The following is an 8,089-nucleotide window of genomic DNA, read 5'->3' as shown; positions in this document are numbered from 1 at the left end:
CTTACCCCACACCAGGACCTGCCAGGTAGGATTGGGGCCACACCTCCCCACACCGCCAAGGTATTTCTGGCACCGTTTGGACTTTGTGTCCCCCCCCCACCCCTCCCAGCTGCCAGGTAAGGTGGAAAAAACATATAAAACTGCTAATTTTAGCACTCGGGAACAGGGCAAGGTGCGAATTGGCCGGGAGCCCAAGCGATGGCATGCGAACTTGGGCACGTTTCCACCTTTCTCACCCCGCTGTGGGAACAGCGGTGACCTCGGGGGTGACAACCCCCAAGGATAACCTGTATGGGGTGGAGGTGATGCGCAGATGGGTGACCCCAGACCCCGTTTCCTTCCTTGCATGACCCACCATCCACGGGTGGTACCACCTTGGGACCCCCCCTCGATGTTCCCCCACCCCAAAGCCACCACAGCTGCCCTCCACCCCACAGCCCTTTGCCCCCTTCCCCGTGGGGAGGGTGGGAAGGAGGCGTGGATGAACCTCCGGTCTGATATTTAACCCCGGGGTGGGGACAAGAACAAATTCTCCCATGTGCGTCACTCATCGGACTTGCACCTTTGGGGTGATCCGATGGCAATTCCTAATTGCTCACTCAGCAATTAACTCATCCCGAACCTTTTCCCTTTCTGTTTTGAGGGTGGTTTGGGCATGATTTGCATCCCACCACCAGCCCCATCCCTCAGCCAAGCCCACATTCCCCCCACCACGGGGCATGGGACCATCTTGCGTGTCCCCAACAGCATGTGGAAACAGGCAGGTGACAATAAAATTAATTTTTTATTCAACTACAAAAAACCGCTGTTGTAAACAGCCACCCAAGGAGGAAGACGATGGTGGATTTCCCGGTTTTGCCATCCTGAGACCCACACCCACCCCCGTGTCCCCATGTTCCCCTCCGCTCGCTGCTGGCTCTTGGGTGGCTCCGCTCAGGGGATGACGATGTGGGACGGTCGCTGGATGTGGACCTGGGGGAGGAAGGAGAGATGGGGGGTGAGATGGGGGGCGGGATTGTCCCCACTGCAGCGGGTGGGATGGGACAGCATCAGGGTCCTGGGGACGTGGCACCCACCTTCTGCAAGGTGTCCACCTTCTCCAGGTTGATGTAGGTGGTGCTGGGGGTCTCCAAGTCTGCGGGGTGGAAGAAGAGGTGGTGTGGACCACCAGTGGCTCCCCAAGTGCCGCAGCCCCCCCCCAGTCCACTGCCATCCAGCCCCCCCACCAGCCCCGTTACCTTCCCACGTAGCTGCCTGGTTGCTGGCGGCAAAGCCCTGGGACCCGGTCCAGCTCTCGTCCATGCCGCAATACAGCTCCGAGCGGGAAGTCAGCTTATCCCTGCGTGACGGGATGGAGACGGATGAGAACCAGGCACCGTCCCCACGGGACCCCCCCACCCCACGGTGATGATGCACTTGCCTGTACTCTTTCTTCTGCCTCCGAGCCCGCACCAGGAAGGCGGTGAAGATGGTGGTGGCCACGACCAGCCCGGCCACCGGTACCCCTACGGCCACCCCGACCTTGCTGACCCGTGAGCTGCAGGCGCTGTCTCGGTACCAGAATGCCGACCGGTCCGAGCACCTGGTGGAGATGTCCATGAGGTAAGACCGATGCCGGCTTCACCCCAAACCCGGGGGGGGCACCTGTTCTGGAGGGGGGGTTGGATGCACAATGGGGTGCTTACTCGCACTGTGGTCCCGAGAATGCCACGATGCACGTGCCGTGGACGCAGGGGTAAGGGTCGGCAGAACGTTGGTGACATCTGGTGATGCAGACGACGCCGGTGGCAGTGACGAGCGGGGAGTAGTAGGACTTGAAATCCTCCGAGGTGTGGCTGTTGCACAGACCTAAGGGTGGAGGTACATGGCTCAGGGTGCGCAGCGATGTGGTTTAGGGGTCCTGGGCTGGGGACAAGCGTCCTGTGGGCTCACTTACTTGCTTCAACCTCTTGCACCCCGTAGTTGGTGACGCTGGTGAATGAAGAGTTGAAGCAGAAAGCACCTGGGATGGAGAGAGCAGCTGCTGGTGGGCGCCCTTGGGCTCAACGCCCCCACCAAGGACCTTGCCCTGGTGCCAACCGACGCGTGGTGGGGACAACCACTAGCATCACTCACAGTCGTTTCCTTCACAGCTTTCATTGCAGCTGGTGTAGTTGTCGAAGGCGCTGATGAGGTTCTCGGAGATGCTCTCCACTGTCTTATTGGCCGTGGTGCTGGCAAGCACCTTCAGGAGGACCGTATAGTTCACCACGATGCTGCCCTGGCTGCAAGGAGAAGAGGCACCGGTGGCTCGCAGAGCTAGGTTGTGGTCCCACACTGCAGGGAACCCAACTGGGACCAGTTTGGGGTCCCCAGTGTGGCCACCGTTACATGGGGCTTGGACCATCCTGGAGGAGCCCCAGGGACAGCACATGGCTTGGAGGGATGCGGATGCCCCAACCTTGGAAAGCATCACCTCGAATTGACCCCTGTGGGTCCCATCACCCCAGACCAGCCTGCCGGAGCAGATGGAGGTGGTCAGTACCCCATGAGGACACACCACCCGGCCCACGGTGGACACTCACGTCAGTTCGTGGATCACCACATCTTGGTAGCCCTCTATCTGCTTGTAAACCTCCCTCATCTGGAAGACAAAGAGGAGCCGTGGGGAGATCCTGGCACCAGCCCCGTCATGCCCCGAATACCCCCCGCCAAGGGTGCTGCCCCAGGATGGGGATGCCCCCTGTGTCGTTGCCCCCTGACCTTCTCCTTGAAGTCCTTCTCAAAGTCCTTGAAAGCTCGAGAGGACTTATTTTTGAGTTCATCTGTGAAATTCCTGTTATAAACCTTCGTCTTCATCTCCACCGTCGCATTCACCATCGCTTCACCAAGCAGAAGGAGACCCATAAGCAATAGATCCGGGTGTCCCCATCCCACCCCACCCCCCCGGTGCCCTTGATCAGGGGACCAGGTCAGTCCCTCCATGGTGGCCCCATTCCCAGGTTGGTCCCTCTGAGGTGACCTCAGCCCAGGGCTGGGGTTGGTGGCCCCCCACAGCAGCCCCGGCGCGGTGTAGCAATGCCTGGGATGGCTCCCTACCATCTTTGATCTCGATGGTCTCCTTGGCCAACTGGCACTCAAAGCCGTGGAAATTTTCGGTGCATTGGCAGAGACCGTTGGCCCAGGTGCCACCATTTTGGCAGATGGCCATCTCGCAGAGGTTGCCGTAGTACCCGTCAGGACATATGCACTTGATTCCGTCCCACGTGGCCCCATTCTGGCATTGACCTGGAAGAGGCACCCCAGGACATGGATGCTGTGAGACGGCCTGGAGAAAGCCCAGGAGCACGAAGCCACCTGGAGAACTCTTGAGGTATGGTGGGAGGTCAGGGAGTAGGGACATGGCAAGGTGGTGCCACCAAGGAGGAAGACACACCTGGACTGGTGGTGGCTGTAGTGGTCGGGGTGGTGGTGGTGGCCGCCATGGTGGTTGTAGTGGTGGCGGTGTTGGTACTCGTAGTGGTGGTGATGGGATCGGGGGTGGTCGTAGTGGTAGGGTCGGGGGTGGGGATGGTCATAGTGGTAGGGACTGTGGTGGGGTTGGGGGTCGTGGTAGGGACTGAGGTGGGGTTGGGGGTTGTGGTAGGGACTGTGGTGGTGGTGGGGGTCATGGTAGGGTCGGGGGTGGGGGGGTGGGGGTCGTGGTAGGGACTGAGGTGGGGTTGGGGGTTGTGGTAGGGACTGTGGTGGTGGTGGGGGTCATGGTAGGGTCGGGGGTGGGGGTGGGGGTCGTGGTAGGGACTGTGGTGGGGGGTGGGGGGTCGTGGTAGGGACTGTGGTGGTGGTGGGGGTCATGGTAGGGTCGGGGGTGGTCGTAGTGGTAGGGTCAGGGGTGGGGGTGGTCGTAGTGGTAGGGACCATGGTGGGCGTGGGGGTGGTAGGGACCGTGGTGGGGGTGGTGGTGGTGGTAGGGACCGTGGTGGGGTTGGGGGACGTGGTAGGGTCGGGGGTGGGGGTCATGGAAGGGTTGGTGGTGGGGGTGTTCATAGTGGTATGGAAGGTGGTGGGAATTATCGTAGCAGTAGAGGGGGTGGTGGTCGCTGGAGTCGTGGTGCCTGCTGTGGTAGCTGTAGAGCCACCAGGACTTGTGGGGCCAGGAGAGCTGGGAGGGTGATCGGGGCTAGTAGGACTGGTGATGTCAGCAGTAGGTGTAGAGCTGAACATGCTCACGGCGCTGGAAGGATCAGTGGTGGCCGTGGTGTCCCCTGATTCCTCTGTGATCCCTGATGTCCAGGTGGTGACTGTTGTGCTCGGCATGGTCACGGTGGTGGTTGGCTCCGTGGTGGCCGTGGTGTCCCCCGATTCCTCAGTGATCCCTGATGTCCAGGTGGTGACAATTGTGCTTGGCATGGTCACGGTGGTGGTTGGCTCTGTGGTGGCCGTGGTGTCCCCTGATTCCTCTGTGTTCGCTGATGTCCAGGTGTGACAATTGTGCTCGGCATGGTCACGGTGGTGGTTGGCTCCGTGGTGGCCGTGGTGTCCCCCGATTCCTCAGTGATCGCCGATGTCCAGGTGGTGACAATTGTGCTCGGCATGGTCACGGTGGTGGTTGGCTCCGTGGTGGCCGTGGTGTCCCCTGATTCCTCTGTGTTCGCCGATGTCCAGGTGGTGACAATTGTGCTCGGCATGGTCACGGTGGTGGTTGGCTCCGTGGCGGCCGTGGTGTCCCCCCGATTCCTCTGTGATCCTGATGTCCAGGTGGTGAAAATTGTGCTCGGCATGGTCACGGTGGTGGTTGGCTCCGTGGTGGCCGTGGTGTCCCCCTGATTCCTCAGTGATCCCTGATGTCCAGGTGGTGACAATTGTGCTCGGCATGGTCACGGTGGTGGTTGGCTCCGTGGTGGCCGTGGTGTCCCCCGATTCCTCAGTGATCGCCGATGTCCAGGTGGTGACAATTGTGCTCGGCATGGTCACGGTGGTGGTTGGCTCTGTGGTGGCCGTGGTGTCCCCCGATTCCTCAGTGATCGCCGATGTCCAGGTGGTGACAATTGTGCTTGGCATGGTCACGGTGGGTGGTTGGCTCCGTGGTGGCCGTGGTGTCCCCCCGATTCCTCTGTGTTCGCTGATGTCCAGGTGGTGACAATTGTGCTCGGCATGGTCACGGTGGTGGTTGGCTCCGTGGTGGCCGTGGTGTCCCCCGATTCCTCTGTGTTCGCCGATGTCCAGGTGGTGACAATTGTGCTTGGCATGGTCACGGTGGTGGTTGGCTCCGTGGTGGCCGTGGTGTCCCCCGATTCCTCTGTGTTCGCTGATGTCCAGGTGGTGACAATTGTGCTTGGCATGGTCACGGTGGTGGTTGGCTCCGTGGTGGCCGTGGTGTCCCCCGATTCCTCAGTGATCCCTGATGTCCAGGTGGTGACAATTGTGCTCGGCATGGTCACGGTGGTGGTTGGCTCTGTGGTGGCCGTGGTGTCCCCCGATTCCTCAGTGATCGCCGATGTCCAGGTGGTGACAATTGTGCTCGGCATGGTCACGGTGGTGGTTGGCTCCGTGGTGGCCGTGGTGTCCCCCGATTCCTCTGTGATCCCTGATGTCCAGGTGGTGACAATTGTGCTCGGCATGGTCACGGTGGTGGTTGGCTCCGTGGTGGCCGTGGTGTCCCCCGATTCCTCTGTCATCTCTGATGTCCAGGTGGTGACAATTGTGCTCGGCATGGTCACGGTGGTGGTTGGCTCCGTGGTGGCCGTGGTGTCCCCTGATTCCTCTGTGTTCGCTGATGTCCAGGTGGTGACAATTGTGCTCGGCATGGTCACGGTGGTGGTTGGCTCCGTGGTGGCCGTGGGTGTCCCCCGATTCCTCTGTAATCCCTGATGTCCAGGTGGTGACAATTGTGCTTGGCATGGTCACGGTGGTGGTTGCTCTGTGGTGGCCGTGGTGTCCCCTGATTCCTCTGTGTTCGCTGATGTCCAGGTGGTGACAATTGTGCTCGGCATGGTCACGGTGGTGGTTGGCTCCGTGGTGGCCGTGGTGTCCCCCGATTCCTCTGTGATCACCGATGTCCAGGTGGTGACAATTGTGCTCGGCATGGTCACGGTGGTGGTTGGCTCCGTGGTGGCCGTGGTGTCCCCTGATTCCTCTGTGTTCGCTGATGTCCAGGTGGTGACAATTGTGCTCGGCAATGGTCACGGTGGTGGTTGGCTCTGTGGTGGCCGTGGTGTCCCCCGATTCCTCAGTGATCGCCGATGTCCAGGTGGTGACAATTGTGCTTGGCATGGTCACGGTGGTGGTTGGCTCTGTGGTGGCCGTGGTGTCCCCCGATTCCTCAGTGATCGCCGATGTCCAGGTGGTGAAAATTGTGCTTGGCATGGTCACGGTGGTGGTTGGCTCCGTGGTGGCCGTGGTGTCCCCGATTCCTCTGTGTTCGCTGATGTCCAGGTGGTGACAATTGTGCTCGGCATGGTCACGGTGGTGGTTGGCTCCGTGGTGGCCGTGGTGTCCCCCGATTCCTCTGTGTTCGCCGATGTCCAGGTGGTGACAATTGTGCTTGGCATGGTCACGGTGGTGGTTGGCTCTGTGGTGGCCGTGGTGTCCCCCGATTCCTCAGTGATCCCTGATGTCCAGGTGGTGACAATTGTGCTCGGCATGGTCACGGTGGTGGTTGGCTCTGTGGTGGCCGTGGTGTCCCCCGATTCCTCAGTGATCGCCGATGTCCAGGTGGTGACAATTGTGCTCGGCATGGTCACGGTGGTGGTTGGCTCCGTGGTGGCCGTGGTGTCCCCCGATTCCTCTGTGATCCCTGATGTCCAGGTGGTGACAATTGTGCTCGGCATGGTCACGGTGGTGGTTGGCTCCGTGGTGGCCGTGGTGTCCCCCGATTCCTCTGTCATCTCTGATGTCCAGGTGGTGACAATTGTGCTCGGCATGGTCACGGTGGTGGTTGGCTCCGTGGTGGCCGTGGTGTCCCCTGATTCCTCTGTGTTCGCTGATGTCCAGGTGGTGACAATTGTGCTCGGCATGGTCACGGTGGTGGTTGGCTCCGTGGTGGCCGTGGTGTCCCCCGATTCCTCTGTGTTCGCCGATGTCCAGGTGGTGACAATTGTGCTCGGCATGGTCACGGTGGTGGTTGGCTCCGTGGTGGCCGTGGTGTCCCCCGATTCCTCAGTGATCCCTGATGTCCAGGTGGTGACAATTGTGCTTGGCATGGTCACGGTGGTGGTTGGCTCTGTGGTGGCCGTGGTGTCCCCTGATTCCTCTGTGTTCGCTGATGTCCAGGTGGTGACAGTTGTGCTCGGCATGGTCACGGTGGTGGTTGGCTCTGTGGTGGCCGTGGTGTCCCCCGATTCCTCAGTGATCGCCGATGTCCAGGTGGTGACAATTGTGCTCGGCATGGTTACGGTGGTGCTTGGCTCCGTGGTGGCCGTGGTGTCCCCCGATTCCTCAGTGATCCTGATGTCCAGGTGGTGACAATTGTGCTCGGCATGGTCACAGTGGTGGTTGGCTCCATGGTGGCCGTGGTGTCCCTGTCCACGTCTCTGGATGTGCTTTTATTTTCTTTGATGTCCAGGTATTGATACGTGACTTTGGCGTTCTATTGATGATAAATATGCCCCTCATGTCCGATGTGTCCTTTGATATATCCGTCTTCTCCAGCATGTCCATGTTCTGTGTCGCCAGTTTGTCGAGACTCCAGCTCACGTCTTTCTCCTGCAGTATCTCCGTGTCCTCTGACGCTCGTCTTGTTCCCAGTGCACCCTTCTCTCTTTCTTTTGTGAACTCTGGTAGATAGACAGTCCCCAACTCCTCCACCGGAGTGCCATCATCCTTCTGAAACACCGCAGCCCCTCCTCATCCTCGCCTGTCCCTGCTTCTCAACCGGCACCAATGGGTTTCTCCTGCTGGTGGCTGCTGGAGGACCTTCATTTCTGCTGTTCAGCTTCACTTCTGGGGCATGAGGAGTCCAATGCCACGTCTTGGGTGAAGACGAACTCTGCCTGACTGGTTGTCCTTTGTCCCATGGTGCATGCTGGTCAGCATCATCTATGCAGCGTAAGTCAGAAGATTGGGGTGTCACAAGGGCCTTTGGATCTTGACCCAATTTTCTGATGGCTAC

This window comes from Gavia stellata, unplaced genomic scaffold (assembly GCF_030936135.1).
Source record: "Gavia stellata isolate bGavSte3 unplaced genomic scaffold, bGavSte3.hap2 HAP2_SCAFFOLD_279, whole genome shotgun sequence".
NCBI lineage: Eukaryota > Metazoa > Chordata > Aves > Gaviiformes > Gaviidae > Gavia > Gavia stellata.
This window is presented reverse-complemented; position numbering follows the sequence as displayed.